The sequence below is a fragment of the Vombatus ursinus genome, unplaced genomic scaffold (assembly GCF_900497805.2).
Source record: "Vombatus ursinus unplaced genomic scaffold, bare-nosed wombat genome assembly UNPS02014870.1, whole genome shotgun sequence".
NCBI classification, from domain to species: domain Eukaryota; kingdom Metazoa; phylum Chordata; class Mammalia; order Diprotodontia; family Vombatidae; genus Vombatus; species Vombatus ursinus.
The window spans coordinates 602,879-616,095 of record NW_020954648.1 but is presented as its reverse complement, the minus strand read 5'-3'; positions in this window follow the sequence as shown (position 1 = coordinate 616,095).

The following is a 13,217-nucleotide window of genomic DNA, read 5'->3' as shown; positions in this document are numbered from 1 at the left end:
ATCTATCTATCTATCTATCTATCTATCTATCTATCTATCTATCTATCACTGCTTTATAGAAAGAGCAGGTTAGGCTTGTTTGCCTTGCTCAGAGAGTCAACCTGAGTTGTTTGCTATAAGTTCTGTTCTGCCTGGACAGTGCAGCTTCTGGGTGAGTGAATTAATTACTGGCTGTGCCTGGCTATTTGTCTCTAGAAGAGACAGCATTTTTAGCTTTGCAGCTCCCTGCCTTTTAAAGGGAACTGCTTTACATTATGAGATAACATTTTCTAATTATCTTTGTAAGGGTGATTGTTAATTGAAATATTTTTGAATGCTATATTCATATATAAAAGGGAAGATGATCTGTCTGTCTGGAGAGGATCAACAAACAATCAATTAACAGAGATGGGGTTTCACAGGGTGCAGATATTCCTCAATGCAAAATGACATTAAAATCTGTAGTCCAGAGTTGTGAGTTATGCCAAACATTGGTTTTTCTCCTTCATGTGCTTTCCTACCTATAAGTATAAACCCACTCATCATTTTATTTAATATATGAATATTTATAATGTTTATTCTGTCTTACTCTTAAGTAAATGATCATGTTTAATATCTAAAAGTGTCATCATTTTGAATGGCTAGTTTGTATAAATATACTACTTGATATATGAGCTGTCTACACCCACTGTAACCCAGCATGATGTGGTACAATATGAATGGTTAGTTATATAAATAGAAATGCATCAATGAATACTCAAAAGTTATAGTGGTGGATAGGAGGAGTGTTTTTCCCTACAACATGGTTATCTATAGGACCCTGAGAGAATTTGTAGTTAACTATGTAGTAGTGTCAGTCTCTGGGAACCTAGACCTGTTAGTGTGAGAGCAGGGTGGATGTAGTGAGCCAATTCAAAGAATCAGGAGGTATCTACAAACCCCATGTGAGGGGTAATAATTGGTTACCTGATGATTCTATGATCTTACTGCCTGGTTTTCCAGGAATATGGACATGACCAGTAGATTTTTAGGGTTTACAGAAGCAGGAGAAAGTGAGGTAGGAATGTTAAGCATATATACATACACACATACATAGACATACATATGTATATATGTATGCATATGCATAATATATGCATGTATATAGACATGGTATTTTATTTATATTTGTATGTGTAAATATATGTATAAACACACATATACACACATATACATACATTTAGAGCTATTCAGTTGTAGCTCAAAATGGAAAAAGAACTTGGTCCCTGAGAAGAAATTGTTCCCAGGTTGGAAGGTGGTGATTTTCCTATCCTCCCTACCCCCATGGGCCATTTTGCTTAGATGTGGAGTTATTCAATCACTAAGAGATACCATATTTAGCAGGAAGAACAGACACACTCTAGATAGACATGCACATGTGTGTGTACATATATATGTATATGTATACATATATATGTATGTGTGTATATGTATAGGCAGTCACCTGAGGCAGCTTCAAGGAGCAGGCCTTCTAACGCAGAAAAGAGAGGTGGTGAAAGACTCAAGAAAACTGTCCCTGGTAATTAAAAGTCAAGTTTTGTTTGGCTTCCACAAGACAGAAAGGGATATTGAGGTCCTGCAGTATCAGGAATTGTTACCTGGCTTGACCCCTTGGGTTCCCTACACATGTGCCTCACTTCCATTGTACTCGAAGTTTATATCTACTCTTTCTATGGGTGGTATGTATATTTGTGGGAGAGTGTGGCCCAGGTTTCTAGAGTGGGAAGAATGTTCTGTAACTTCTACTCTTACCACACCATCTTAGTAATTGCCTTTGCTAAGAGCTAATCGTGTCCATTGGCTGATTGCTAAAGGAAGGCATACTGGTCAGGGCTCATGAATCATAGTTTTAGAAGGGTAGTCCCAAAGGAGCCTTAAAATCTGAGAGCAACCCTTCCACGAAGGTCCCTACTTATAAACTGTAATTGGCAAGTTGGAAAGGTAGCCCGGAGGGGGTGGTACACTAATTTGACTTCTCCATCAGCATGGCTTCATTGATTATTATCTTGCAAAAACTCATTGATTCATTAACTAGCCTGTCCCAATCATTCCATAATCTAAGATACTAAGATACACACAACCTATATAGCCTGCAATACTCCTGAGTACCACCCAAACCAGACTAAAATACAACTGGGAAATATTTAACAAAATAAATAAAAATACAATAAAACATAAATATTACATTTTAAAACCAAGTCAATATGTGGCCCACAGGGCTCTTTATGTGTGGTTTAAAGTAATTTTTGAGTTTGATTCCACTGCTCTTAGTTTCAAGCCTAGAACTGCCCTGATATCTTCTAAAATCACTGGCAAGTGTTTTACTATTCCTTCTAACTGGCCAATATAACTACCTATTTGCCTGTGTTTACGGATTCATGCTCCTATTGGCCTGAGCTCAGACCTGGTAGAAATATATAAGATCTGCTCCATTATGCTTTATGTATAGATCACTGACCAAGAGCTGGAAGTTACCTCCAAGGCCATCTAGTACAAATCCCTAATTTTTACAGATAAGGCAATGAGGTCCAAGAAGGATAGGTGACTTGTCCAAGGATGCAGAGATAGTATTTGGGGGTGAGATCTGAACCCAGGTCCTCTAACTCCAGAGTCATTACTCTTTCTAATATATTATGCTGATTCACTAATATCCCTAATTAGATCATTAGCTTCATGGGGACAAAGACTGTGTCTACACCCTTTCATGTCTTTCATCTCAAACATGTCTTACTTTTCAATGTCTTCTACAGAGCAGATGCTCAATAATAAATTCAGGGTATTAGTCCTGATGGATTAATCCAACAACTATTTGTTGAGTACCTATTATGCACATTATCAAGCCAAACTGAACTAAAAGCTGTTTCTCTAGCTTAGCATGCCATCTCCTGCCTCTGTGATAGACTATCCATCCCACCATGCCTGGAATATAAGTCATCCTTGTCTTAGAATCATCATTATCTTCCTTCATGGTTCAGCTCACATGCCACATCACTGACTTCAATAAACCTTCCTTTATTTCCTCAGTAGATGATATTCTCTCCCCCATCAATTTACTTTGTATTTACTCATTTGTGTATATGTTGTATTTCCCTAACAGAAAATATATTCTCAGAGAATGGCTTTGCTTTTGTCTTTGTATTCCCAGTCCTAAATAAAATTCTTTCCATGTGAGTTTACTTAATAAAAATGTTTTAAAAACTTATTGATGACTTTTGTTTTTCTATCATAGACATTTCCCAATAAAGAATCTTCCCAACACCCTCCACACAAAGCCTCCCCACCTCCAATTCTCTTTTGTAACTAGAAAAAATAGCTAAGGAAAATCAACTGACATATCAACCACCATTCCACAATCGCAGCCTGCCATCTCTCTACTGTAGGAGGACATATGTTACATCACTTGTTTTTTGTGACTGAAATTGATCACTGTAATTGGTCAAACTTTTAGTCTTATTTTTATTTACATTATTTAGATCACCGTGACTATCATTCTCCTGGTCCTATTTACTTCATTCTGCATCAGTTCATATAAGTCTTCCCAAGTTCTCTGAATTCTTCAATAAATGTTGTTAAATTGGATGGAAATGAAGTGCACTGTGCAAGGAGCTATGAGAGATACAAAAGAAATATAAGTTGTAGTACCTGTGCCCCGGGAGCATAGAATCTTGTTGAGAAAAAACACAAACATAGGAAAAAGTTATGTAACAGAATTAACAAGTTTTAAGTGGCATAAACTAGTGATCTAAACAGTTAAAACTGGAGGAGCTCTGAGGAGATCACTATAGTATGGAGCTGTAGGGGGATGACTCATAAAGCAGGTGAGCCTTGAGTTACATCTTGAAGAATGGGTAGGATCTGAATTTATTAAGGGTAATCCAAGGGGAGAGAAGAGGCTGGGCAGGAGCATGGCACATCTGGGGAATGAGGAGGAGACCAATTTTTCAAAAGTGGAGGATTTGCATAGAGGAGCTATTTGAAAGTGGGCTGAGGTTACCCTGAGCTTTGAATGCTCAGCTGAGGAGTTTAGAATTTAGCCTGTGGGCAATGGGGGTCATTGTAGGTTTTTAAGCAGGAAAATGACTTGATAAAATATTTTAGGAAGATTATTTTGGTGGTAGAAGATAGAGAGCTTTTACCCAAGAAGTAAGACAGACAAAGGGGATTCAAATGAGGAACTGAAGAACATATGGGCTCAGCCCCATTCCATTTGCTTCTCTCTAAATTGGCACAGTTCCAGTCCTTGTCTGTAAAATGATAATACTATCTGCCCTGATGAAAGTTCTTGGTAAACTGTAAGATGCTATATAAAAGTGCTTCATCTATCTATCATCATCCTCACCACCAGGGTGGTTTTATAAACGCATCAGTTGGGCATCTTACAGAGCCAGGATGGTGCAATCATGTTTTGGTAACAGTTCAGAAGGTGGTGCTTGCCAACATTTGCTGAATCACCTGATGACTGTAGTCCCAACAGATTTTTGTGATGTATTTATTGGAGGCCCACACAATTAAGATACAATTATCAGATTATTCTGAATTATTAAAATGAAATAACCAGTGTCTGGCCTTTCTAGAGTACTTCCATATATACTGATTACCTTATTTTATCCCTTTAGCAATCATATCAGTTAAGGAATAATAATAATAACTGATGTAGTGCTTTAAGGCTTGCAAAGCACTTAATTTTTTTTTTTTTAAAGACTGGGTCTCCCTATGTCACCTAGGCTGGAAGTGCAGGGGCTACTCATTGGCCCAGTCCCAATCTGATCAGCACAGGGATTTTTACCCGCTCTCTTTCTGACTTAGGCTGATTCAGCCTTCCTTAGATAATTTGATGGTCCGTTGTTCCTAGGGGCTCATGATACTAATGCCAAACTTAGTGAGGACATCTGATCAGCTTACCCCACAGCACCTCAGAACTCCAGAGCTCAAAAGATCCACCAGCCTCAGCCTCTCCAGTAGCTGGAATTACCATGCCTGGCTCAAAACACTTTACCCATAGCATCTCATTTGGTCCTCACAACAACCCCACAACGTATATATACCTGTAATTATTGTTATTGATATTTTACAAATGAGAAAACTGAGGCTAGGAGAAGTTAAGTGATTTGCCTACAGCCACAATTCCATATCTGGCATTCTTTCTAATGTACCACATTGTTTCATTGATCTTACATGATCCAGGGCAAGCCACTTAACCTCTGCCCCAGTTTCCTCAAGTGTAAAATGGGGATAATAATGCCTACCTCCCAGGATTTTTGGGGGGACTGAACGAGACTTGCTGTAACAGTACTAAAACAGTACAAAAGATAATAGGTGCTAAATAAATGCTTATTTCTTTCCTTATTTCCTTCCTTCTATCCTTCCTTCCTTCTTTTCTTCCTTCCTCATATTTACAGATAAGATAATTTGCCCAAAGTCACACAGCTAGTAATGATGAGCAAAATCTGGGCTTCTTAATACCCTACTAAAGGTTCTTTCCTCTAGACCAATACTGTTTTACTTAATTACATTCACCTAGTGAGTACTCAATAAATACTAAATGATGAATGAGGAAAATTTAGAATCATTAGGTACTGTTCTCCTCAAGTCTTTTTTTTTAAATTTGTGAACATTTATTCTTAGTTCTAAATTCTCCACCTCCCTCTACCCCCCTCCACCCCTCCCCCACCCATTGACAAGGCAAGAAATATGATACTCATTATACATATGAAATGATACAAAAAATATTTCCACATTAGCCATGTTGCAGGAAAAAAGCAAGAAAAATAAAGAAAAAGGAAAAAAAATATGCTACCATCTACACTTAGAGTCCATCAGTTCTCTATCTAGAGGAGGATAGAATTTTTCATCTTGAGTCCTTCATAATTGCCATGGATCATTGCATTAACCAGAGTTGCTAAGTCTGCCTTTAATAGTTGATTGTCGTTATAATAATACTGTTACTGTGTGTACATTGTTCTCCTGGTTCTGCTCACTTCACTCTGCATCAGTTCACCGATCTTCTTGGTTTTCTGAAACGACCCCCTTTGTCATTTCTTAGAGCACAATAGTATTCCATCACAATTATATACCACAGCTTGTTCAGTCACTCTCCAAATGGTGGGTATCCCCTCAGTTTCCAATACTTTGCCACCACAAAAAGGGTTGCTATACATATGGGTCCTTTTCCTTTATTCTTTGACTTCTTTGGGATATAGACCTTTCTGGGACAAAGGGTATAATGCACAGCTTTATAGCCCTTTGGGCACGGATCCAAATTATTCTCCAGAATGGTTGGATCAGTTCACAACTCCACCAATGGTGCAGTAGTGTCTCAATTTCCCCACATCCCCTCCAACATTTGTCATTTTCCTTCTATGTCTTATGAACCAATCTGATATGAGGTGTGGTACCTCAGAGTTGTTTTAATTTGCATTTCTTTAAACAATAAGCAATAATAAATTTCTTTAAACAATAGTGACTTAGAGCATTTTTTCATATAACTATAGATAATTTTAATTCTTTGGTCTGAAAACTGAAAACTGTTCTTATCCTTTGACTATTTGTCAATTAGGGAATGGTTCTTAATTTTTATAAATTTGATTCAGTTCTGTATATATCTGAAAAATTACATTTATCATAGAAACTTGCTGTAAAAAATTGTTCTCCAGTTCCTGCTTTGGTTTTGCTTGTACAAAACCTTTTTAATTTAATATAATCAAAATTATCCATTTTACCTCTCATAATCCTCTCTATCTCTTGTTTGGTCATAAACTCTTCCCCTATCCATAAATCTGACAGGTAATTTTTTCTGTACTCCTCTAAGTTGTTTATGATACCACTTTTTATGTCTAAATCATGTACCAATTTTGAGCTTATCTCGGTATGTGTCATTAGATGTTGATCTGTGCCTAGTTTCTGCCGGACTACTTTCCAGTTTTCCCAGCATTTTTTTTTTCAGATAGTGAATTCTTGTCCCAGTAGCTGGGCTCTTTGCATTTATCAAACACTAGGTTACTGTGCTCATTTGCTTATATATATATATATATATATATGTATATGTGTGTGTGTGTGTATATATATATATATATATATATGTTCTCTTGATCAACCACTCTACTTCTTAACCAGTACTAAATTTTCTCAAGTCTTTAGGGACACACTTGATTTCTTTTTTTTTTTTCTTTTTTCTTTCTTTTTTGGTGAGACAGTTGGGGTTAACTTACTTGCCCAGGGTCACACAACTAGTAAGTGTTATGTGTCTGAGGATGGGTATGAACTCAGGTCCTCCTGAATCCAGGGCTGGTGCTCTATCCACTGCGCCACCTACCTGCCCCCCACCCCCCACTTTTCCTATCCCTTTGCACAGAGGCAGGGGAATGCATATGGAATAGGAACAAAACATGGTAATGATGAGTGAAGCCTACATTTCTCATGGGACCTTGGGCTCAAGGCATGTTTGCTGATTGGGCCTCAGTTTCCCAGGATGCTCTGTGGGCTTGGATCTGGCACTGCCTGCTGAAGAGACAAGAAAACTTCTGGAAAGGAGGATCCCATGAAGGAGAAGGAGCAATGGGGGAGCAAAGTACTGGGATCCCATCGGGGATGCAGACGATGCCTCCACAGAAATTTCTAAACCCTCCCTCTCACCTCGATTCTTGCTTCTCTGGAATGGGCAGCACTCACTGGAAATGTGGCCTTCTATTATTGTATGTTGCTTTACCGTTGATTTTGTCCTCCATAATTAGTCCATGTTCCTCAGCTTAATGATGGACTTAGTTTGCTAAGGTTTGGAACTGAATAACCCAAACAGGAGTCAACTTCAGAAATTATGGGTCCTTTGGTGGGAGAAGGAGGAAGAGTTGTGAAAAGTAGCACGGGAAAGTGAATAAAGATCCAGTCTGAAAGTCAAGATGGCTTTGGTTCAGGAGCTGTCTTTCACCCATATTGACTGTATATAATCCTAGGCATGTGACTTTACATATTGGTACCTCCCAGGCAAATCTTTAAGATTACAAGTCACAAAACACCATAAACCCTAAGTTGCAGAATGGTTGTGAATATTCATTGATAGAGAAAGTTTACTAATGGGGACCTCCCAACACTGGAGAAATCACAAGTCTTGTTGGAAGAGAGATGCAAACAAATTAGGTTACAAATATTGTTATAAATGAAGATTTTTAAATGCCTAAAACTTCCAGTCCTTTTGGGTATTTATCTTGTAGTGAGTCACATGTATTACTGTGAAGGCTCAAAGCTTTGGTGCAAACCAATACACAGGGGGCACAATTGTCAAATTTTGCCTAAGGCCTACAAATAAATGACTTGAGCTGGCTCTGCTTCTGACTACATTCTCTGATTCCCTGAACACTAGTCACTGTCCAGTTGACTAAAGTACCAAACCTCTGTGTGTGTGTGTGTGTGTGTGTGCGCACACGCATTAGACGGAGGGTGCAAGGAGAGGAAGAACAAGGATAATAAATTAAATAGTAACACTTGGTTTTGACATGACTATTTTCTCTCATTTATTCAAAGCACAGCATTAACACCACAACCTTGAGGCACCAAAGGGGCATTAATCCTACTCTCTTCATCCAAATTTCACAAAAGAAAAAAAAGAAAGAAAGAAAAGAAAAGCCACAGAGCGGAAGTTACTTACCTAAGATGGGGGAGGGGGAAGGGCTCGAAGTGCCGATAAGAGAACCCAGGAGTCCTGGCTCTCAGTTCTGGGTGCTGCTCCTATTTGGGGATGGAGCGGGAGGGGGTGGGGAGAGTAGACAGCAGCAGACTTAGGGGAACAAGTCTGGAAGAAAGGGAGGGAGTTCAGGAACATAACCAGCATGGGAAAATCTGCTTCTGCCTATTGTGAGGAGTTTGGGGGGGGGGGGCGCACTCGTGTGTGTAGCTGCCCATAGAGGGAGAAGAGGAAAGTGAGAGAACACTTGCTCTAGATGGAAAGTACCCTGAGCTTCCAGTTCCTCTGTGAGCCTCTGTTGACAAAACCACGCCAACTCTGACAGTGGCTGTTCAGGAAGGCTTGTGTTAGATTAAAAAGAAAAAAAATCGTCCTCATTGCTGTCAGACTATTCCCTTAGGAGCCCCTCTTAGGGGAGGTCAAGTCTCTGAACCCAAGGTTGTCTAGGGTACGGGCGGGTGAGAGCGGCCCAACAGATGTGTGTAGGGAAGATGGGGGGCTGGAAGGGGGTGGGGTGGGGGTGGCTGGAGAGGAGGGGAGGGAGGCAGAGAGGAGGAGCTTCAGGCTGCCAGGAAACCAGTTAATAGAGAAGAGGTTGAAAGAGATCCAGCGGATAAAGAGACATTCAGAGTTCAGCTAATGAACGGGATGACTCATTGACTGAATCAGACAAAGATTAGCATGGAAAGGGGGCGGGGGTGGCGGAGGAAATTACTCAAAGGAGCATTGCTGAGGCAAATGTTCAAACCGAGCTGGGAGGCCAGGGACACGATGTTACTTAGTGCACAGCCTACGGCCCTGGGGTTGGAGGGAGGGGGAGATCCGCAAGAAAAACACAGGGAGAAAACTGCGTCTGAGGCCAGAAAATGAGAGAAAGGAATCTGTAACCTCCAGTGCTTGGAGAAATGTTGAATCCTCTCCAGGGACAAGGACCTCCCAGGATCTCAGAATACCCACCTGTATTGCTTTATCATCCCAATCCCGAGAAGGGGAGGCTATGAAGCTGCCACCTCTCACTTTACAAATGACATAGTAATCAAGAAAATAAGGCCACTGTGACTCACTTTCTTTCTCCCCATTAGATTTGTAAGATCCTTGAGAGTAGGGACCGTCTCATTTGCCTCTTTGTATATCCCCAGCACTTCGCACAATGCCTAGCACATAGTAGGTGCTTAATACATTTTTATTTGTAATCAGTCAATAAATGATTAACACTTTATTTCTTTTAAAGACCTGAAAGCATGTCACATAAATAATCGAGCATGTTTAGATTTTTTTTTCTTATAAAAACGTGGCCAGAGATCATCATAATTTTTGGGGGTGGGAAAGTGAGATACTATGCAAAAAAGTCCGAAGTCATACAGCAGGCTCCTAGTAACCGCTTGAGGCCCAATCCTATGGTCTCACTCACCAGTATGTAACTAAGCCTATGCACCAGCACAAGACAGAGGTATGGAATATGTGCCAGCAACCAGTCTATCAATATTAGAAAACAACTATGTTCCAGGCCCTGGACTAAGATCTGGAGATATGTGAAACAGTCTCTGCAGAACCTTGCATTCTAATGGGAGAGGCAAAGTATACATTTAGTATATGCTCTGGGATGATATGTCAACTAACTCATACAGGCAAGCCCAATCCCTGGAGGGCCACTATTACTTTTCCCCTCAGGGATCTAGGAAAAAAGACTATCCTAGAAAATCTGTCACTTCACCAATACCACAAGCCTCCTAATTTCACTAAGACTCCCCTAGCTTGAAACATCTACTTCCCAAGGGCTGCCATCTTCAGCTTTAGCATTCCTGAGAAACTATGACCTGGGTTGTCCCACAGTTTATTTCTCTCTTGTATTTCAACTTCATCCCAGTTCTTATCCTTAGGAGTTTCCTCTCAGACCCACTCATTACCTTAGTTCCTAGGACCTGTCAACCCCCTCTTGGCTTCCTCTGGGTATCTGACACATAACATCTGGGACAAGTGCTGAAATTATATTACCAACTCGCCATCCTGGGGGCATGTTCTTTGGGTTGTTTTTACAACACTAGGGTCTGGCTGACCCATCCAAAGTTTCTTGCCTAGAGGTCTTTGTGACCGATGGCATGCATGTGGATGCCTGTTCCTCTTGCAAATGTTTGCAAGTGGGGGGATGCGGTAGCAGCAGAGAAGCTAGTAAGATCATGAGTAAGGAGAAAGGCTGGGACCAGGAACGTGATTTTCTACAAGAAAAAAAAATCTCTTTCCCCCTTTTTTTGCTCTTTGGAATGGGCCCAGTGTGGCATAAGCTCAGTTCGAATGTTGTGCTCCACATTTCATCAATACAACCTAAAAGTGCAAAGTGCCCACAGGCCAGAGTTGACTGCCCTCTGGCATAGTCCTGACTAAAAAAAATCTCAAAGGGTCCATACCTCTTTGCCTTCCTTCGGTCTTGTATCTCCAATGTTGGCAGCTGAGTTTTTGTATCTCTATGACTCAAAGTTTCCAAAGGCACTGAAATCTATGTCACATACTCTTAACCCAAACTCAATATAGTAGTTGTTGTTTTTTAAACCTTGTTTCCTTCTTGAAAAGAGAATGACAAGGTTTCTGCTGTCCAAAATGAAGTGCAGATATCACAGGCTGGTGTATGTAATCATGAATCCCAGGCTCCTAGATTTGGAGTGGGAAGAGATCTAAGACACCATCTAATTCAATCCCCTCGTTTTTACAGACAAGGGACTGAGAGGTGAAGAGGTTAAAGAAGGAATTGGCAACAGAGGGGATGCCAGTGGTTTACCTACACGGTTTATCTAGCCCTTTGTTTTCACTCTTGCTTCATTTGCATGTCAATCAGGGATCGTGCTGGGGATGAGGGCAACCTCAGCTCCTAAAGGTTTGGAGGTGGAGTGAGATTCCTGAAATAGGAACACAGGCTGACAAATAGGGATATCACACAAGTTAAAAGGAAATTTTTTTCAGAGATAACGTATGTGAAATACTTTGTATAAACCATAAAGCACTATATAAACATAAGCTTTAATCGCCATCATCATCATCGTTATTAAATGATCTGTGACAAAAGACCCGGCCTTCTGGGATCAGGAAAAGAAAAGCAATCAAAAGAATCGCTTCAATGCCTGGAGCATCCTGGTGGAATTTGTTGACTGCCAGGCAGGGTAGGATGACTCATGTGTTGTTGCTGTTGTTCACCCGTGTCCCACTCTTCTCTTCATGGCCTCATTCGGGATTTTCTTGGCAAAGATGCTGGAGAGGTTGGCCGTTTCCCTCTCCAGCTCATTTTACAGGTGAGGAAACTGAGGCAAACAGGATTAATTGACTTGCCCAGGGTCACACGGCTAGCAAGTGTCTGAGGCCAGATTTTAACTCAGGAACATGGGGTCTTGCTGATTCTAAATCCAACACTCTATCCACTACACCACCGAGCTGCCTGTGATGACTGATAGACCTAAGCTATACACTAAGAATTTTACCTCTCCTTGTCAGGGAGAGATTTTCTAGCCACTGCAGATGGTAGCAGAAAACATTAGCCTGGAATTAGTGACCCCACAGAGACTATCCTCCTTGCTAATGTCCAGCACATGGTAGCAGAGAGCAGTTCAGTGACCATGAAGCCACTAGAGATAACCAGCAGAGAGTAGTATGAGGACCTCACTAGAGGATATTAGTAATTGTCCAGCAACAGTACGCAAGTCATCCTGGCCATGGATATACTCTGGTCCCCTGTTTCCCTTCCCTTGTGCTTTTGTGTTCTATCGATACTAGTGTTTTGTGACTACCTCCAAAGATGTGCAGGACCCCAGGCTTCCTTGCACTTCCCTTTTAACTCAGTCTGTGGCTTGTATGTTTTTGCAGCTAGTGGGGCACACCCTGTACTCTACTATGCTCTCCTAGAAGGCTGTGATAAGTAAGCCTTCTTGGTGGCCAGCAAGGTGAAGATGTCATACCCACCTGACATATGATCAGGAAAATGGGTACAGAAGAGTAGCCCCCATTTGAAACTTCTGGTCCAACCAACCCAGAAATCAGCCAGTGAGACCTTACATCCTAGCCTGTTATCGCTGAAAAGACTTGACTTTCATGTGGGTATTCTCCACTCGGATTATGCCAGGGAAAACTGTCCCTTTATAGCACCATCTAGAGTTTTTCTGTGTTGCTCCCCAGTTCATTACCCTCTTGTCCTTGCTGACCTATGCCTACCAGCTGCTGGCTATGGTAAGTGTCAATGCAATGACAATAACTCTGCCCTTGAGTGACCCTTCCTTCTGCTAATAACAATAACGATAATGATAATAACAACTATTATTTACATAGTACTTACTATGTGCCAGGCATTGTGCTAAGGGCTTTACGATAATTATCTCATTTGGTCCTCATAACAACTCTAGGAAGTAGGTGCTATTTTTATCCCCATGTTACTGATGAGGAAACTGAGGCCAAAAAAAGGTTAAGTGACTTGTCCAGGGTTACACAGCTAATAAGTGTTTAGGGCTGGATTGGAACATAGATCTTTCTGACTCTAGACCCT